Source organism: Phoca vitulina, unplaced genomic scaffold (genome assembly GCF_004348235.1).
Source record: "Phoca vitulina isolate PV1807 unplaced genomic scaffold, GSC_HSeal_1.0 scaffold2, whole genome shotgun sequence".
In the NCBI taxonomy this organism is placed as follows: Eukaryota; Metazoa; Chordata; class Mammalia; order Carnivora; family Phocidae; genus Phoca; species Phoca vitulina.
Window position 1 is genome coordinate 26304752 of NW_022589705.1, and position 19598 is coordinate 26324349.

At 36.0% G+C, this 19598-nt stretch overlaps 1 protein-coding gene across 8 annotated transcripts in view; it reads left to right on the top strand.

Annotated features, from left to right (window-relative positions):
* The first annotated feature begins 1345 nt into the window (after window positions 1-1345).
* The window catches only part of ZNF644 (zinc finger protein 644), a 103354-nt gene continuing 85101 nt past the window's right edge, over window positions 1346-19598 (top strand). The window contains exons 1-2 of one of the 8 annotated variants that reach the window (XM_032424052.1): window positions 1346-1568; window positions 2361-2955. The gene's annotated coding sequence lies outside the window, so the exon portion shown is untranslated. The other 7 variants (XM_032424016.1, XM_032424018.1, XM_032424034.1 and 4 more) reach the window with 7 other exon arrangements.

The following is a 19598-nucleotide window of genomic DNA, read 5'->3' on the forward strand; positions in this document are numbered from 1 at the left end:
TTTTATTAATTGTAAGTCCAGTAGTAAATGGAGATGGTCCAATTTTAATGATTCTGCAGATGGGATGACCCAAAGGGATCCCCCTCAACTGGCTGAAAAAATATACACGTTTATATTTTATTATTTGCCCATTTGTGTAAATAAGGAAGGGAAATTCACATTTTAAAGAGTCTAAAGAGCTGTGTGACTTTGAGAAAATTACCTAACCTCCCTTTGCCTTATTAGGTTGTAATGAAATTCATTGAGTTAGAACAATATTTGGTACCTAGTAAGCGTTCAAAAGTGTTAGCTATTTTTTTAAAAAAGTGTTAGCTATTATTATTAACTAATGCAGCAAGTGTAAATACCTGTTTTGGGGGATCTGTTTGTGCTGCTGTTGATAGTCACTATAGTACAGGAAAGAGAATGTTCCTCATTCTTGTCAAGTAAGTGCACTGTATTTCTCTGAATATCAATAACATCTTGAGGGTTTGGAGGAGCACAGTTTATGATAGTTGCTAAAATAATGAAACTTTTTTTTTCCTTTTAAATTGAAAACAGAGATTCAGAAAAGCTGAAGAGTTTATTAAGACAGGACTTGCAGATTCCTTGGGAACTTTTGGTTGTCAGACGTATTAGCAACTTCTCGTTTGCTCAGTTTAAAAGCAAAGAGAACAGCTCCAAGTCAGTGTTTTCTCAAAGTGTAGTGTGTGAAACTCTGCCCTCAGAATCTTGGGGTGGATGCTTGTTAAAAAGGAAGCTTTCCAGAACTCTCTTGGGACCTACCGATTCCTTGAAGTGTTAACCGGTATCTCAAGTGCTTCTTATACAACCTTAATTTGGAGACTCCTGGCATATTGAGTAACGCAGGGAGAAAATATCCTCCCTGCACTTGAAATCTGAAAGAATCAAATTGGGCCAAACCCTGGGCACCTTTTAGGGTAGGCTGGTCTGCTAATCGAGTTGCCACATTTGATGCTTTGCCTGGCCATCAAGCATCTCCCAACAATTGGTTCCCTTAAGATCCAAACCTTCCTCTGCCATTACAGTTGTGACTGGCAATCTTGAGTTCCTTAGCTGTTTTCATCAACAGTAGGAAAAGAAAAGGAATTCTGGCACGCTAGTGATTATGGAAATCAAATATGGGCCTGTTCCACCTTAAAGGGCCTAGGCTTGCCTAAGTGCTTGGGTCTTGCAGAGTTTGGGCACCACCATATTTGGAGCGTGCCTACTTTGGGGCGGGAACCTCCTTGAGAGTGATTAGGTCAGCGCTGGGGGAGGTGACCTTGTTTGGTTTCTGGCACCCGAGAACAGTGGTGCACTGTTTCTGCTGCCCCCGTTTGCCTAATTGGCCCAGGCGCTCCATCAGAGCAAAGCCGCCCAAGAGCTCCTCGCTGGCCGCCCCCGCGGCCCGCAGCCCGGTAGAGGCGGGAAAGCAGCGCGCCTGCGCCGTGGGAACCGGGGCCGGAGGCGAAAAGCGGGGAGCGGAGGGGGGCCGTTGGAGCCGAGTAGCGTACAGAGCGGCGTGTGACGCGGGGACGCCGCGCGCTCCCAACGTCGCCCCGGTTTGACGCACACGGCACCAAACTGTGAGTTTCAGGGGTTATTTGGTCGGATTCTCCGGGACTCGAGTGGGTTTCGGACCTCTGGGCTGTGGCGGCGGCGGGACTGAGGGTGGCGGAAGAACTTGGGGGACCCGACCTTCGGCGCTCGGGCCCGGGGAGCTACGCCCTAGGCTGGGTCCCAACCATCCAAAAGGAGGCGTTTTGCCGCACAGGCTAAGATGGCGGCGGCGGCCGAGGAGGCGGAGTTGGTGCTACACAAGGAGCCCGGGTCCCGGGTTCGGGGAGGCGGCGGCCGCAGCGGCCGCGGGGGGCGGCGGAGCTTGAGGTGAGCGGCGGCCGCCGCCGCGGGGCGGGACTCGGCGGAGAGTGGGGGTGGGGGGGAACCTTTCCACGGCGGCGTCGGAGGATCCGGTAGCGGACACAAAGGGGCTGAGCTGGGCACTAGACTTGGGGGTTTTGTTTAGTCACATGCAGCCGAGCAGCCAGTGAGCAGTAGGGGGAAGGGGCCGAGATCAGGCGGCTTGGGGAGCCTGGCGGTCGCCATTGCAACGCACTGAGTAACGGGGCGGTCCGAGAGCAGTCACCAACCCGTCTCCGGAGCTGCTCGGTTTTGGCCAGAAGCGCCAGCTCTGGCATTAATTGTACACACCCCTCCCCTAACGGGGGACCAGGACCGCAGAGCCGTCCCCTCCCCCTGTTCTGCAAGATCTTATGCCGCTAGGTGCCTGGGAAGTAACGGCAAGAGGTAAATGGCCCAAAGTGTTTGGGTTGCCAGGGGCTTGGTGGGTGTTCAGCTAAAGCTTTTTGCTTCTCCAGGTCTGATTCCCTGGCCTTTGTGTCCCTGGGAGCTTAATCTCTGCCAGAGGAAAGCAGGTGTGCTCCACTTCTCCCGTGAACCTGAAGATGAGTTGTCCCAGACCCTTCTCAGTGATTGGAAACTTAGGTGGTGGAGCTAAAGGTTTCTTGTTACGAGACTTCCACAGACGACTCTCGTGTTGGGATCCATCCATGGTTTAGCAACATTAGTGGAAAACTTTTCTTGAACTGTCTGAGTAATATTGACATAAATTTAGTTGTTATAAAACTTTTATGTTTAGACTTCACATTTTGTGTGGTCATTAAGAAGTACTCAACAAGGGGGTAAACACAATGAGGGCCTAAATGATGATCCTGTTTTGTATACAAGTCAATAATTACAACAGAAATACCAAAACACCATCATCTCTTCTGGCCAGTTCCGACTAATGCCAGTCTTGTTGCATCTGGATGATAGATTAGGTTTGCCTTAATAGTATATTGCTTCTCTGCAGTAGTTTAGTTACATTTCTTTGGTCCAAGAAGGAAAGCATGTCAAAAAATAGACAACTCAAGTTACTCAAAGGAAACCTGCTCTTTGCCTACAGTGTCGTGTGTAAGTATCCAGGGAACTTGATGGCAGTAATCCTGCCTTGGTAGCTTTGGTGAGAAAAAATTAGTTTTTATGAGGAAGTTATAATTTAGACATTTTAATGGGTGAAACATGAAGGCTTGACCACTGTTGGTGCAGTGATAAGTATATTGCTGTTAAAATCATGGCAGTGTAAATTTTAGAACTCTAATATAACGTTATACTGCACTTATGGCTACATCATAGTTTGTATATTTTATTAACATTTGAAGTACAGAACTTGGAAACAACTAATGTTTTGTTTTGGCCAGGTCATACTAACAGAGTAAATAATGTGATTGAAGGGATAAACACATTTAGATCGTTAACTTTAGATCTCTGTTCAAATTAAAATTTGAGTTTTTTAATGTAACTTAAAACTTTCATTTTCCTTTCTTCTTTCAGATATATATTTTCCCCCTTTTAGCTAAATTCTTCTAATAGAGAACAATCTTATTGTATTAATGAATGGAAGATACATTAACATTGGCAAAATGTATTACTGAGTCATGCAGTGTTAGAGTGGAAGGAATCTCAGGGAACAGCTAGTTATACCCACTGTTTTATGATATATTTAGGGCCAGATATGATTATGTTAGTGCATAATGGAAAATTGTCTTTTCAACTTCTACCCCATTGCTCTTTTCATTGGTCACATTGCTGGGATGAGAAGGTGACTCTCTGTAACTAATAATGGTTGAAAAATAAAACGAGAGTATGTTTGAAAGTATCTGTTAGATACTATTATTTTAATGAGAACTTCTGTGACAGTAAGTTAAAAACTGTTATTTAACATGATATGGCGATGTAGTTTTTAAAGTGACTTCCAGTGAAATAATTCCAGATACAAAATACAGACATTTCAAGTAATTTTGGAGCAATGTTTTTGAATTTGGAGTTTTTCAAAAAGCAGTCTTGACCCCCAAAAATTTAAAGAAACAAACAGCTTGATGAACTTCTTGGTAAGTTTGAAATAACTGTCATTACTACCAGTTATTACATAAGAAATGAGATGCCAAAAACAATGATACGGTGCCTTCATTTTGTAATAGTTTTTTTTTTTTTTTTTTGGTAAATGGACATGCCACTTAGATTGGCCCTTGTTAAAAACAACTTGTTAAGATTACTACGACCACTGAATAGTAGATCTGTAAGATCTGTTAGGAAATTCAGCAAGTAGCAAAATCATTTATGGTAGGACCCCACAGTTCTTTAATTTCTTTGGATATCAAATATAACAAAAACTTGTTAAATTGTATTGAGGTTTTAAAGCTTTTATGGGTCATTTAAAGTGCATTTAAATTATTGAATTTTTAAGAAAGTTCATAAACTATTTCTTAATTTTCAACACTGTGCGAGTGGATTTACTTACATTTTAGTCTTATGATAATTAGGATTACTCTCAGATGATTTTTAATTACAAAGTGAGTCTGTTACCTGCAAACCTTAAACATTTTGCAGTTTTAATTTGTTATTCAAGTTGTAAGAGGGAGAGTTTTTGAAATGTGGTTGAATTGAGACTGCATTGGGTAGCAGGAGGAGAAAAGAGAGTCAAGGACACTCACTAGAAGTGGTGGGGATACCTGCAGTTTAGAGAAATTGATAGAAAAGATAAGGTTTGTCGGAGATACACTGTTAGAGTTAGGGTTACTTATTTCGATTCTTCTCAGGGTGTGATTCCAAAGGAAAAGAGTGGATCTTATTCTTATTCTTGTAGGAATACTTTTCTCATGATTGCTTTTCAGACAGTCTTAAGGTAGGAGTTTGCCCTGAATTCAGAAATAGGTATGATGAATTATCCATTCCTAATTTTTAGCAGTCCTTTTAAAAAAGTGCTTTTAACTTTTTAATTGATAGCCTTATACAATAAAACATGAGAATAAGGGATAGCTACTATGATATTTTGGATAGGTATTCGGATGAGCTAACTTTTTACATCTATTATCATTAATCCCTATACAGACTATTTTGTAGATGGAATTTGTAAATATTTACAAAGTTATGAGATGTAGCAATGACTAAAGCAGTTCTAGAAGTACTGTCTTTTAATTTGGGTTTATTAGAGGGAAATCGTTGCTTTTAATATTACAAACCATTTACATCTTTGAATTTTCAGAAAATTGACAGTAATCAATCTGATTCTAGCACTAGCTCACCCTGCTGGTTGGCTGAAGTATTTCTATTCTTCTCTTAAAAACAAATATAAAGATCACTGGAGACCTAGAAGGTAGAACAGCAAATTCAATTCATAGTTTTTCTTTAGGAAGATGGGGGTCTCCATGAAAAAGGTATTTTCTCATCTCTAGGGTCTTAGTTGCTCTATTAAATTTTTTCTAAGAGCTGCCAAATCTGAATTGTGGAGTTACTATTCTCTGAATATACTAGGAACTCTTACGTAATTAGGAGGAGTTACTATGTTTTTGTCCTTTTAAGTTCAAGGTAGGACATCCTTTGACAATTGAGAGATGTTAGCAAGGAAAACAAAAAGTCCTGTGGATGACTTTCCAGGAGGAGAAAAGCAGAGGATTTCAGGGGGAAGAAAAGAAGCATGCCAGGATAGAAGCAGCAGTGCACACTTCTCCCGAATGGAGGAAAGTGAGGCTGGATTAAGATGAGTGTTTCTAAGATATTTCCTTTATACTCTCCCTCTACTAATCTTTGCTTTACCTCTTCTGTTTGCAAACTATAGCCTTCCCATTTCATTTGGGATTCTAGGAACTGTGATCTTGTAAGTAACTTTGTAAAAAGTATAGATGAGTAATTGGTTCCTTGCAATTTAATTCTATTAGTCTAGATTGTGGTACAGTTGAAGTTGGTTAGAGTGATAAATACGATTTTTAGATATTAAGCCTTTTAGTATGTGTATCATTCATTGAAGTTGAATATATAGCTTTTAAAAGTTTTTAAAAGACTTTTTGTACAAAGTCCAGAAATTTAAATATTTGGAGGCCAAATGGATAATTTAAAATAAAATCCTAATAAAGTGTTAGGATTAAAGTACTTTACAGTTTACAAAGCATATATATCTATATTATATCAGTTATTTATCTAACTTTTATAAAAGATTAACATTTTTATGCTTTCTTCCATGGTGTTTATCCTTTTACTGGAAAGCTTAATGCAAATCTTTTTCATCAGTTTCTTGAGGAAGAAGTTAAATGTAACTATTATTTTCAAAACACCATTTATTGGGAAGGGAGTGGTTGCCAACCTTTGAATGGTTTGTGAAGGTGGGTAAAACCTTGCCAAAGTGGGAATTAATTGCCTGCTGCTTACTGTTGATTTACTGAATAATACATACATACACACATAAATGTGTATACATACACAAACACACACACACACAGGAAATCATAGTTGCATTTGCAATTATATATGAATAAAGAGGCAGGATGAGATAAGGTTTAAAAGTGTAAGCCTTGAAGTAAAACTGATGAGGTTAAAATCTAGCTGTGTGGGGGTGCTTGGCTGGCTCAGTCGGTGGAGCATGTGACTCTTGAGTCGGGGTTGTGAGTTCAGGCTCCACTCTCTACATTGGGCATAGAGAGTACTTAAAAAAAATCTAGCTGTGTGAGCACTAAGCAAGAGGATTTAACAGTAATATCTTCATAGAAGCTTAAGATTTACATTGCACAATTCATGTAAAGTCCTTAGCTTTCTGGTACACAATGGGTACACAAATGCTATCTTTTATAATAATAGTTATTACTGTTACTATTGTTTAATATTTTTTTTATAGTAACTTGGAATTTTCACCTGCAAGTGATTTGGAATTGTATACTTTTGCTGTTGTTCCTTTTTTAGACCCATGTCTACAAAGGTAAGGTTGTTAGGAAGTCAGAGGCAGGCAACAAAGTTTGCCTTCTCCAGTTCTAGCAGCAAAAGCTATTAACCAGGTTCAGTATTTCAGGAACACATTCCCTTTTGTTACTGGTCAGCTGATGAATAAATGCACTTGGGAATGAGTACATTTTAGTGAAGTTATTTCCCAACCAGTGTGTTGGTTTATCTTTGTTAAAACATCCTGAATTTCTTCACTCTCCTTTAAATTTTTGACGATGAGGATGGTGGTCATTAGGAGAGAGAAGAGGGTGAGTGGCTGTGTGTATTTGTACAGAATATACATATAAACCCCAGATAGGAGAGAAGAGTAGCTTCAGCAGCAGCTAGATTGAGGAGAGGCATGTTATTTTTTTCACTGCTTAGTCTGAGTCAGGGGAATTTCCTCAAACAGCATTTCCTTTTGCTGTTTTCCTCTCTATACTTTGTTTTGTATTTGTCTGTGCTGATATAGTCTTAAACTTACTTCTCTCTTTAATTTTTCTTTTACCACCTACTTCTCCCACAACCAACACAAATTTTAAGCTTTTTAAAAAAAATTGTAAAAGGAAGCTAGTAAATACTTTTAAGTTCACACGCAGAGGGGTGTGAGTATGAAAAATTAGAAGTTTCATATATGCTTAAAAATAGTTTCAGCAGTTTGGAAAATGAATGGGGGAAAAGTCACCCATAATCTTATCACCATTATGTAGTCATTAGTACTAAAGGAAAAGGATATGAGACTGACATTAATTAAATATCTACTGTGTATTCCTTATAATAATGCTTGATATATATATTCCCATTTTTTATGCAAGGAAACAAACTCAGACGCTGGTCACATAGATAGTAAATGGTACAGCAGCCAAGTTTGAACATAGGCATATCTTGATTCTATAGAAAAGTTCTTTCTATTCTGCCTTCCTCTCCTTTCTATCTATATTTTAACCTAATTATTACAATTTGTAAGTTTTATTTCCTACTTAAAAACAACATTATAAAAGCATTTTTCTCCCTACCCTTATTTCAGGCGGTGTCTTATTGCCCACATTGTTTATTCATACCACCATATAAAGGCTCTTTGTCTTGGCTACTAGATATTGGTACAATGATATTGGTCAAAGTGGAAGCTGCCTTTTTCTTTACTGAGTGACCAAGAAGAAAAATAATGTAGGTTAATCAGAACTGATACTTTCTGGTATTAGAAAAGCTACAGGTTTAATAATACTATCTGATGAGACATTTAACTCAAAATTGGATATACATAAAATGTAGATGACATTTTCAATTTATAGCCATCAGAGAACAACTTTTTAAATAACTTTTCAAATATTTTTATGCTTTGAAATGCCATAAGCTTCCTTGTTAGAAATATTTTTAAATGATATTAAAATTAAATAGGCACTTAATTCTCTTTAGTTATTATCTGTAATTCCTAATGTAATAATCACTATAAAAGGGAAAAAAATAATTGAATTCTTACACTATCATTGGGTGGATGGCATGTATTAAAAAATAATTTGTGGGGCTTTTATAGATTGTATAGGGCAGCACTGCCCAATAGAAATACGTTGAGCCACAGATGTGATTTAAAATTTTCTATAGCTTTGTTAAAAAATAAAAAATAGGTAAAATTAATTTTATTAATGTGTTTATTTAACGCAGTATATTCAAAACATTCTTTCAATATGTAAATACAATTGAGATATTTTACATTCTTTTTTTTTCCCCCATGCCAAGTCTTCAAAATCAAAAGTGTGTGTTCCACACTTAAAGCACATCTCAATTCAGATTAGCTAAACCTCAAGTACCTAGTAGTGACATGGCTTTCATATTGGACAGTGCAGCTATAGATAGTAAGTTCTATACAAGTATGGAGAAAGGATAAAGTAGAAATTGAACTGAGCCTTAAAGAATAGCTAAGAAAAGAGTATGCTGGAGAACAAATCTGTAAAGTGATGGGAATTAAAATAGGAGATATAATTTGAAATCACATAATAGAGTGGCTTGAATCTAGTTTAGGGAATTTTGTTTTGTATGGGGGATGTGTATGTGAGAAATATATGTTAGAGGGTGCTTAATCCATGTCTTGTACATGAGCATTTGATAAATATTGAATTAATATTTAAGTGAATTAATATGAGGCAGAACAAGAAAAATGCCGGAAGAATACTAACAAAGCCTCATAGGTCTCCTTGTGCTTAGGGTATATTGGTGTTCTGTGATTAGCAATATGATGGAGATTAGCAATATGATGGAGAATGATCAAAACGGATGAGATTTGAGAAAAGGTTTTAGATTTGACCATTATTGGTAAGTTATTTTTAAATTTAATTATTTTAAATAAAATGGTTTATTTATTTTTATTTTTAAATTTTATTTATCTTTTTTTTTTAAAGATTTTATTTTATTTATTTATTTGACAGAGAGAGAGAGAGATAGCAAAAGCAGGAACACAAGCAGGGGGAGTGGGAGAAGGAGAAGCAGGCTTCCCGCGGAGCAGGGAGCCGGATGCGGGGCTCGATCCCAGGACGCTGGGATCATGACCTGAGCCGAAGGCAGACGCTTAACGACTGAGCCATCCAGGTGCCCCTATTTATTTATCTTAATAGATCTTATTTATTTATTTATTTGACAGAGACACAGTCAGAGAGGGAACACAAGCAGGGGGAGTAGGAGAGGGAGAAGCAGGCTTCCCATGGACCAGGGAGCCCGATGCAGGGCTTGATCCCAGGACTCTGGGATCATGACGTGAGCCGAAGGCAGATGCTTAACGACTGAGCCACCCAGGTGCTATTTTTAAAGGTGTATTTAGTTATTTGAGAGAGAGCAGGAGGGGAGGAGCAGAGGGAGAGGTTGAGAATCTCAAGCAGACTCTGTGCTGAGTGTGGAGCCCAACATGGGGCTCAATCTCATGACCACAAGATCATGATCTGGGCTGAAATCAAGAGTCAGATGCTTAACCAACTGAGCCACCCAGGCGCCCCTATATATTTTATTTGGATATAACTTACATACAGTGAAGTGCACAAATCTTATGAATACAGCTCAGTGAAATTTTACGTATAGGTACACATAACTTCTACTCAGATCAAAATACAGAACACTGAGAAAGGTGCATTGTGCCCCTTCCTATTAATTCCCCCTCCAGAAGTAACCACTATTTTGATCTCTATCACCATGAATAAGTTCGGCTTATTTTTGAACTTGTTTATGGCATATTTGTCCTCCTTTCCAAGGGTAGTGAGAATTGATGGCTTGAATCTCTTTCTTTTCTATCCTTGTTTGGCATTAAGTGAATTTGGAGGTAATGAGATGGTAAGTAGTTGGTTCCATGGCTCTTCCTTTTTTTTTTTTCCCCAGTGTGGTTTATGCCAAAATCAGAGAGGTGTTTCTTAGTTTTCATTAATATTGACCCTTTAGAAGTTTTTTGATGAGAAAATTTGTTTAGAATGCAGAGATTTGAATTGCTTCTAGAGATAACATAGTTATCTGGCTTGCTTTCATTACAGTATTTTCTAGGCATATAGCCAAGAGGTAGAGGAGGTCTTGGATTGCCTCCTTATATAGAGGCCTTTTGGAACCTCTTTAATAGGAGCTTCTAAGCATTATATGAGTTAGCTTTCAAGCATCGCAGGTTACTTAATAAGGCGTTTGAGTATTTCTGATTGTGATTGTAGGGATAAGAATAAATTGGTGTATTTCTGTTTACAGCTCAGTATCCATTCTCAACCTGAAAGATTTTGACATTTATGTGTAAAGAACTAAAATGTTACCTTAAGGACAGTGACACAAAAATTTGAATGGTTAAAATCCATGAGGTACACTTTACTAAATGAGAACTGAAATGGAGTTACTGATCATGATTTTACTTCTAGCGCTTGAATCAATTTTATTTTTCAAATGGAATTAATGGTTACAACATCGTGTTTCATAAATACTGAGCAGCGGAAGCCTTGTTTACTAGTGTAACAATTGGTGCTTTGGGAGAAGGATTTTTATTTCTGAAATATGTATTATAATAAAGTTGTAAAAAGTATATAACAATGAAAATATGTATCTTTACATTCTAGTATGCCTAGTTTTGAGGAATAGATATGTTTTATAAATTGTGCAGAAGTGGACATTTAGCTCAGATGGTTAAGCATCTGCCTTCCGCTCAGGTCATGATCCCAGGGTCCTGGGATCGAGTCCCGCATTGGGCTCCTTGCTCAGTGGGGAGCCTGCTTCTCTTTCTCTCTTTCTCTCTCTGGCAAATAAATAAAATCTTAAAAAAAAAAAAAAAAGAAAATACCTTTCTCGTTAACGTTGGATTATGAATACTTTTGAATTTATGAATGAAAATATTTAAAGTTTTGGTTTCTTAAAATGTATAATAACTTCGCTTAATACACTCTTGCTCTAAGAATTTTAATAGTTGTCTTGAAGAAATAAAACCTCATCTATCAACTTACGTAGGTTTTGTATTTGTGAAGTATAGAAGGCTAAAGCAAAATTGGTTAGATTAGACCTTGAAAACATATGGTTATTATCTACAAAATATTAATTTTATATAATACCTTTTGGGTAAGATTTAGAAAACCACAAACAAAACAGTGCGAATGTTACTAATTAACAGCCTTAAGAGCTGACTTCTCTGGGTAGAAAGAACACATTTAAGGGTATATTCTATGTTTTTGTGTTGTTTTGACAAAAATGGCTATTATATTTGAATTTAGTTTTGGGAGATTGGATTTTTTTGTATGCAGAAAAACCTTATTGTATGGTTGTATTTTCTCCAACCTTTGCTTGTTTTCATTGGGTTAGTTACATAGAATTCATGTAGTATCTCACTGGGGGTAAGAATGCTGAAATAATAGAGCAACGGATATGGTTCCTCCTCTAAAGAGCTCATGAGCTAAGACCGACTTGAGGAGTACTTAATAATGAAATATTTGAATTACTGAGTTGACACAAAATAAAATGAGTGGTATCCAGTAAGATTGGACTAATTAATTAAGCTTCTTGGCAAAAATATTTTTATAATCTAGGTTTTGAAGAAGTATGAATAGATTAGTGGGGAGGGAAGGGAGTATCAACTAGGGAGAAAGGTATGTTAAAAAGCACAGAGATGGGAATTGTGGAATGCAAGCATTTTCCTTACTCAAAGTAGAATCTATTTTAAATGAATGTAATGAAAAATAAATTTGATAAGATTGGGGCCTGAGCTGGAGGAATCTAAAGAAATTTGGATTAGAAATTAGAAATAAGGGATTCAACTAAAGTCTACTGAACAGAAACAAATGAACAAAAATAAAAAAGATTAGCAGCCACATATAACATGACTGAGAGAAAGATTGAAGTGAGGAAGTTAGAGGTTATTATCTTGGTGGGAGGGAGGGAGTAAGGATGGGTAGTTTTAAAATCAGGCAGGTGAAGTGTGTGGCTCCTGTTTGTCATGCAAAGTTAAAATTAGAATGGAACAGTCTTGTTATCTCTAGCTATTGAAAATAAATTTACTTGGACACACAATTTGCAAATAAGTTATTAACACTAATTGGGATACATCTGCTTTGTTCTATAAAAAAACTGATGAGCTTTTAAGTTTGATTGGAAAACTAAGTAAAAGTCAAGAAAGTTATGCTATAATGGTATTTTCTCAAATGCTAGTACTTTGAACTAAAAAAAAATGCTTTGTAATTGTAATGTTGTATTTTGAGTTATAATAGTACATTGTAGCCATGGTTTAAGAGACATTCTAATTGGTATAGGAGCTGGTGGGAAAACAGATAATAAAAATTAGTCTGGACTTTCAGTGTTTAAATTTGTTTTAAAATAAATGCTTATTTAAAAATATAGGATAGTTGAGAACACACTGCTTTTATTGGGGGAAAAGATTCCTATAGTTCCCTTGGAACAGAAGTATTTTTTGAAATTTAAGATGTAAGTTGTTTGTCTTTACTGGAGTTTTTAAGAGTTCTTGAATGAGTACCATGTCTTAAAGTGAGTAAGATTATTCTTAAAACTGAAGAAGTTTTTTAAAAGAGTTATTTATTAGAGAGAGAGAGAGCACTTGCTGTGGGGAGGGGCAGCTAAGAGCAGACTGTGCGATGAGCACAGAGCCTGATGTGGGGCTTACTCCCACGACCCTGAGATCACGACCTGATCCAAAACCAAGAGTTGGATGCTTAACAGACTGCACCACCCAGGCGCCCCTTAAAACAGAAGAATTAAAAAACTATGAAAAAATTATACAAGTAATACAATTAAAAATTGTTTTCTGCCCTTTTTAGAGTTAGTAAATAGAATAGAATTTGGGAGTTAATAGAGTCTAGGAACTTAAGATAGTATGTTAGTCTTACTTTAACAAGTTTGCATTTTAATCATTCTCACAGTTAATATAGGGTTAACTTCAGTTAGTAAAGAAGTTAGGTTTCTGGCAACATGATAAAATAGGGAGGTACATTTGACTGTGTCCAAGTTACCTGTTGAAATATCAATTAAAGCAAAAGAAAATAGGCTGTTCCCTACTGTCACTGGAAATAGAGATTTCATCCATCCTCTGAAGTTTGGCATTTTGGTGTAAATAGTATGGGTGAGAAGGGATGACAGCAGAACGGTCTACTCTCTGATTATCATGATGAACTATTGGTATGGGAATAGGAAGCTTCCCTGAAAGCCCTCCCCTGGACCTCTTTTCTTCTTCCCTTTTTGCCTGTAAACTTCTTGGAAATGGATCCACCCCCACCTCTTTGTGCTCCTTGGGTCTATACAAGCTGAAAAACAACGAAAAATCACCATGTGCATGAGGAGAGGCCGCAGTTTGAGAGGGATGGGGACTAGGAAACAAAATTGACTATTCCATACACATTGATCCTACCAAAATGTTCATACAGGAAAGAGGTGGAGGAGATGGAGATAATTTCCAGTTGCTGTGATGGAACCAAAAATCTTATGCTAGGTCAGTGAATGCCTTAATGATGGCAGTGCCATTTAGAGTGATACAAATGGCATCCTACGTAGGTGTCCTTTAGTATGATATTCCCTGTCTAACTTTCTCCTGGTTCATATTATTTTCCAAAACTTATTCACCAACTTCCTGTCAAGTTTGGTTACCTTAAACTCTTCCAATAGCTTTTTCTTCATGTAACGGGAATTGGTCCTCCTCACTCCCCACCTTTACATACTGAATTAAAAATTCTTGGTGTGTGGTTTTGAGTTTTATCTAAGACATAATAACAGAAATCTTAAAAATAAAGGAATGGCAAAAATATGAAAACTTACAAGTTCATCAATTCAAGCAAAGGAGAAAACCTTTCTAGGGTAAAATGGATGAAAAAAGGCATTTTTTAATTAATAAGAATTACTAAACACTATCAGGCTTGAACTTTTGTGTGATAAACAGCTTTGAAATGAGAAGTGTAGAGTAAGTAGCCTTTTTTTAGAGAAATTAGTAATATCAACTTTATCTCTCAGAATTTAATAGAACAAATAGAAATTAAGGCTATAAAGATTTGAGTAGCAGTATGTTTTACTTACTAGATGTATGTCAAACTTTGTTCCAAATAGAGAATAGACATTCTTTTCAAATTCCTGTGAATTTTTAAAAATTGTGTCTTGGGCTTCAAAGAGAATTTGAAGTTTTAAATTAGAGAAATTGAATTGTATAGGCCAATGTTTTTTGACTAAAGTAATAAAACTAGATGTTAAAGCCAAATGATTATAACTACTTGGATGATGAAAACTCCTGTGTACTCCTGGGATTTAAGCTTAAATTTAATACTGATTAGAGGTTAACAACAATGAGTACATGACACAAAAAACAAATGAGATTAATATTCATTTAAATATCATGAGTTAAAAAACTACTTTGCTCTCAAATTCCTAATAGAATTATAATAGTGGTTTTCTTTTTTTTTTAATAATTTTTTTTTAAGATTTTATTTATTTATTTAATTGACAGAGAGAGACAGCGAGAGAGGGAACACAAGCAGGGGGAGGGTCGGAGGGAGAAGCAGGCTTCCCGCTGAGCAGGGAGCCCGATGCGGGCTCAATCCCAGGACCCTGAGATCATGACCTGTGCTGAAGGCAGTCGCTTAACCAACTGAGCCACCCTGGCGCCCCTATAATAGTGGTTTTCTTAAAAAGGCATTGGGTGTCAAGGACAAAGAAAACTGGAAAGTTGATCACAGAAGTAAAACTTTGGGAGCTTGAAAGCAGCAAGTGGTAACTAATTTTGTAGATCTGAGAAAACTGAATTTTCTGCTCTTAGTAGGGGAGGCCTAGAATTGGTACTGTATACTCTGGGATGCTTCAGAAATTGGTGGCTTCATGTACTTTGAAAGAATTGCCCAGAAGTGTATAATAACAAGTAAGCAACACTTGTGGTACTAGGAAATGGTTTCCTACCTTCAGGTTTCTTCTCTGATACTCAAATGGAGGATTTCTGTATTTGAGAACTCTACACACAGCTTGGGTTAGGGTGTCATACTAAAAAAACAGAATTACACAGCAATCTGTATGTTGAACCAGGAATCATCCCCAGCCTCTTTTTCTCTATTAGTTCTGAGAATACTGGGGGTCAGGCTCATAACCCCAGATGTGAGATTGGAAGATTAATCCTGTTATAGCAAACTAACAATCAGGAAAAAAGACCAACAGATAATAACAGATGTGGATCCACCCAGGGAAATGGCCCAGATGGGCCCAGATTGATCATCTTGCAATGACACCTACCCATTAACACAGGATTTCCAGATAGCTTTTATATGTTTCATTTTAAGATATGACAATAAGGATCATTAAACATTTGAGGATAACCCCAGTATGAAAGAGGAGATAGAAACAGCAGTCCTCCCCCCAAAAAAACCCAGAAAAACCTCAAACTTAAAACATTACTGAAATATGTTTGGAAGTAAGATAATTGTATCTTTGAAACAAGAAAGGATGCTTGCTATAAAAAGTAAAAAGGCAACTCTCAGAAAACAAAAGCTCTTAAATAGGATTGGAAATATAGAATATGAGATACTTAATAGAAGAGTTAGAAGTTTAGAATATTAAATTCTTGTAGAAGGTTGGAAGATAAAGTTGAGGAAATCTTCCAGAAAGCAGGACAAAAAGTGATGTAAAGTAGAAGATAAGGAAATTAGAAGATCATATTTGGTGAGTTCAACATATGAAAGATAAGAATTATAGGATGGGAGAAAATGTGTGGAGGAAATTAATATAATTGAACAAAAAACTTGGGTTTTCACATTGAAAGGCCTTACAGAATGCTCAGCATAGTGATTGAAAAACAACACATCAAAGTACATCATGATGAAATTTCAGATGCCAGAAATAAAAGGAAGATCCCAACAGCAGCTTTCCCATATGAAGCATATAAAAGAGATTAGGAATCAGTAACAATGGAAAGGAATTGTTAATGGAATAATGCCTTCAAAACTCTTGAAGGAAAGGTATTTCCAAACTACTAATTCTGTACCTTCCCAAGCTATCAAGTGTGGGAATAGGCTAAAATTATGAAACATAAGAGGTTGTTAGAATATTTCCTTCAATTGCACTGTATCTCAGGAAGTTACTAGAGGACATGGACTTTATGAAAATGATGGGTTAAGTAAAAAAGAGGAATTCTCCAGGAAATAGAATTTAGTATAGGAGAGAAGTAAAGAGAACACATAACTAAAATGGTGAGGGAAATCCAAGAAGGGTGGGCTGTGCAGCAGGTCTGAAGAATGGTCAGTTCAGATTGGGACAAGAAGAAAAGAGGATCTAGATGGTATGTCTTTAGAAACACTTGTATGCGAGCACACCTGAAATAGAGGGGATTTTTGTGATTTTATTCAAAAGGGACATTTATCTATAGTTTTCTTTTCCTGTGATGTCTTGGTTTTGGTATGAAGGTAAAATAATGACTTCATAAAATGAATTAGGAAATGTTCCTTCCTGTTCTATTTTGGGGAAGGTTTGAGAAGCATTGGTGTCAATTCTTTAAACATTTGGTTTAAAGGTAGATTGCACCAGAGAATCCATCTAATCCTGTTTTATTTTTGGTAAGTTTATTCATTACTTAATCTCTTTAATTTGGTATAGGTCTATTTAGATTTTCTGCCTCTTCTTGATTCAGTTTCAGTAGTTTTTTCCTAGAAATTTGTCCATTTTGTCTAGGTTATTTAATTTGTTGCTATGCATTTGTTCCTAGTGTTCCCATATAATCCTTTTTATTTCTTATTATAACGCCAGTAGTAATGATCCTTTTATCATTCTTGATTGTAATAATTTGTCGTTTTTTCTTGGCCAGCCTTCTGAAGGTTTGTAAATTTCATTGATACTTTCAAGGAACCAACTTTTGATTTCATTGATTGTTCTGTATTTTCTGTTCTCAGTTTCATTCATTTAAGCTGTAATCTTTATTATTTTCTTCATCTTCCTGTTTTGGGTTTAGTTTTTTCTTTTTTTGTTTTTTTAAGGTCAGAGGTTAGGTTATTGAATTGAGATTTTTTTAATGTAGGAATATATAGCTATAAATTTCCCTTTAAACATTGCTTTCACTTCATCATTTAAATTTTGGCGTGTTGTGCTTTTGTTTTAACATATTTTATAATTTTCCTGTGTGATTTCTTTGATCTATTGGTTATTTAGTTGCTTAATTCCCACATACTAATTTCCCGTATTTCTTCTGTAACTGCTTTCTAGTTTGAAGCCCTTGTGTGTGGAGAACATACTTTGTATGATTTTATTTCCTTAAAATTTTTGAAACTTGTATTATAGCCCAATATATGGTCTATATTGGAGAATGTTCCATGTACACTTGAGAAGAAAGTGTTCTGCTGTTTTGAGTGGAGTATTCTGTAGATGAATGTCAAATCTAGCTGGTTTATAGCGTTAAAGTCTTCCGTTTCCTTGCGTTTTTTTGTCTGGTTCTATCCATTATTGAAAATGAGGTATATAAGTCTCCAACTATTTTTATTTGTTTTTATCTGTTTATTTTTCCTTTCATCTTTATATGTTTCTGTTTCATATATTTTGAGTCTTTATTGTTAGGAGTATATATGTTTATAGTTGATCTATAATTTTTGATGAATTGATCCTTTTATTATTATAAAATGTCCTTCTTTGTCTCAACACTTTTTTTCCTTAATGTCTATTGTGTCTGATAAGAGTATAGCTACTCCAGCTCTCTTTTGGTTACAGATTGCTTGGTATATCTTTTTCCATCCTTTTACTTTCAGCTTATTTGAATCTAAAGTGTCTTTGAACCTACAGTGTATCTCTTTTAGATAACATCTAATTGGATTGTGGGTTTTTTGCCCATTCTGTCAGTCACTGGGTTTTGATTGGAATGACCAATTAATTTGCATTTAATGTAGTTACTGATAAGGGAGGATTTATGTCTGCTATTTTGTTGTTTTCTGTGTCTTAAGATTTTTTTCTGTTGTTCCTTTATTCCTCAACTATTGCCTTCCTTTGTACTAAATAGATTATTTTCTAGTACCGTTAAAATCCCTTGTTGCTTATTTTCACTATATATTTTTTTCATTGTGGTTGTCCTGGGAATTGCAGTTAATAACTTATTTCAGTCTAGTTCAGATTAATATCAATTTCAAAAATATACAAAAATTTTGCTCCTGTATAGCTCCATTCCTTCTCCTTCCTTTGTGCTATTATTGTCATGTAAGTTATCTCTATATGTCTTTTAAATGATAGAAGAAAAAAGTTACAAAATTAAAAATTATACTGTCTTTTATATTTACCTATCTAGTTACCTTTTTTGTGCTCTTTATTCTTCAGGTGGATTCAAGTTACTGCCTAGTGTCCTTTCATTTCAGCCTTTAGTATTTCTTGTATAGCAGGTCTTCTGGCAACCAGTTCTGTCAGTTTTTGGTTATCTGTGAATGTCTTAACTTTCATTTTTGAAAAGTAAAGAATTCTTGGTTGACAGTATTACTTGTTCAGTACTTTGAATATGTCTTCGTATTGCCTTTTGGCTTCCATGGTTTCTGATGAGAAATTAACTATTAATTTTATGGAGGATCTCGATACGTGACAAGTCACTTATCTATTGGCTTCTTTCAGGATTCTCTGTTTTTTGAGTTCCTTGAGCTTTTTGGGTGTTAGGATAATATTTTTCATTAAATTTAGGGGAATTTTCAGTGATTATTTATTCAGATATTGTTTCTGCCCTTTCCCCTCCTCTCTTTCTGGGACTCCCATTATGTGTATGTTGGCATGTTTAATGGTGTCCCTCAGGTATCGTAGATTCCTCTTTTTTTCTTTTTTTCCCTTCATTTGTTTTTCTTTCTGTTTTTGGAGTAGATAATCTCGATCTTCAGATCCACTGATTTCTTCCTTCTGCCTGCTCATATCTGCTGCTGAAAACTTCTAGTGAATTTTTAATTTTATTTAAATTTTTTTACTTTTCAACTCCATTTGTTTTCATTCTTTTTCATGATTTCTTTCTGTATATTTTCTTTTTGTGGGACATCCATCTCATACTTTCCTTTAGTTCGTTTGACAAAGTTCCTTTAGTTCTTTGAGCATGTTTAAAGTAAGTGATTTATGAATATTGCCTAGTAAGTCTAATGTCTGTGTTTCCTTGGACAGTTTCTGTTGACTGCTTTTTGTTTGTTTTCCCATGTGTATGAGCCATTCTTTCTCATATAGTTAGAAGTTTTATCATTTTTTTGTTGAAAACTTCATTTTAAATAATGTGGCAGCTTTGATAATCAGATTCTCCCCTTCCCAGTGCTTGTTGTTACTATTTGTTGTTTATTAAACTAATAAAGAGTTTTTTTTAAATGAATTCTGTAAACTCTGTATTCTTTTTTTTT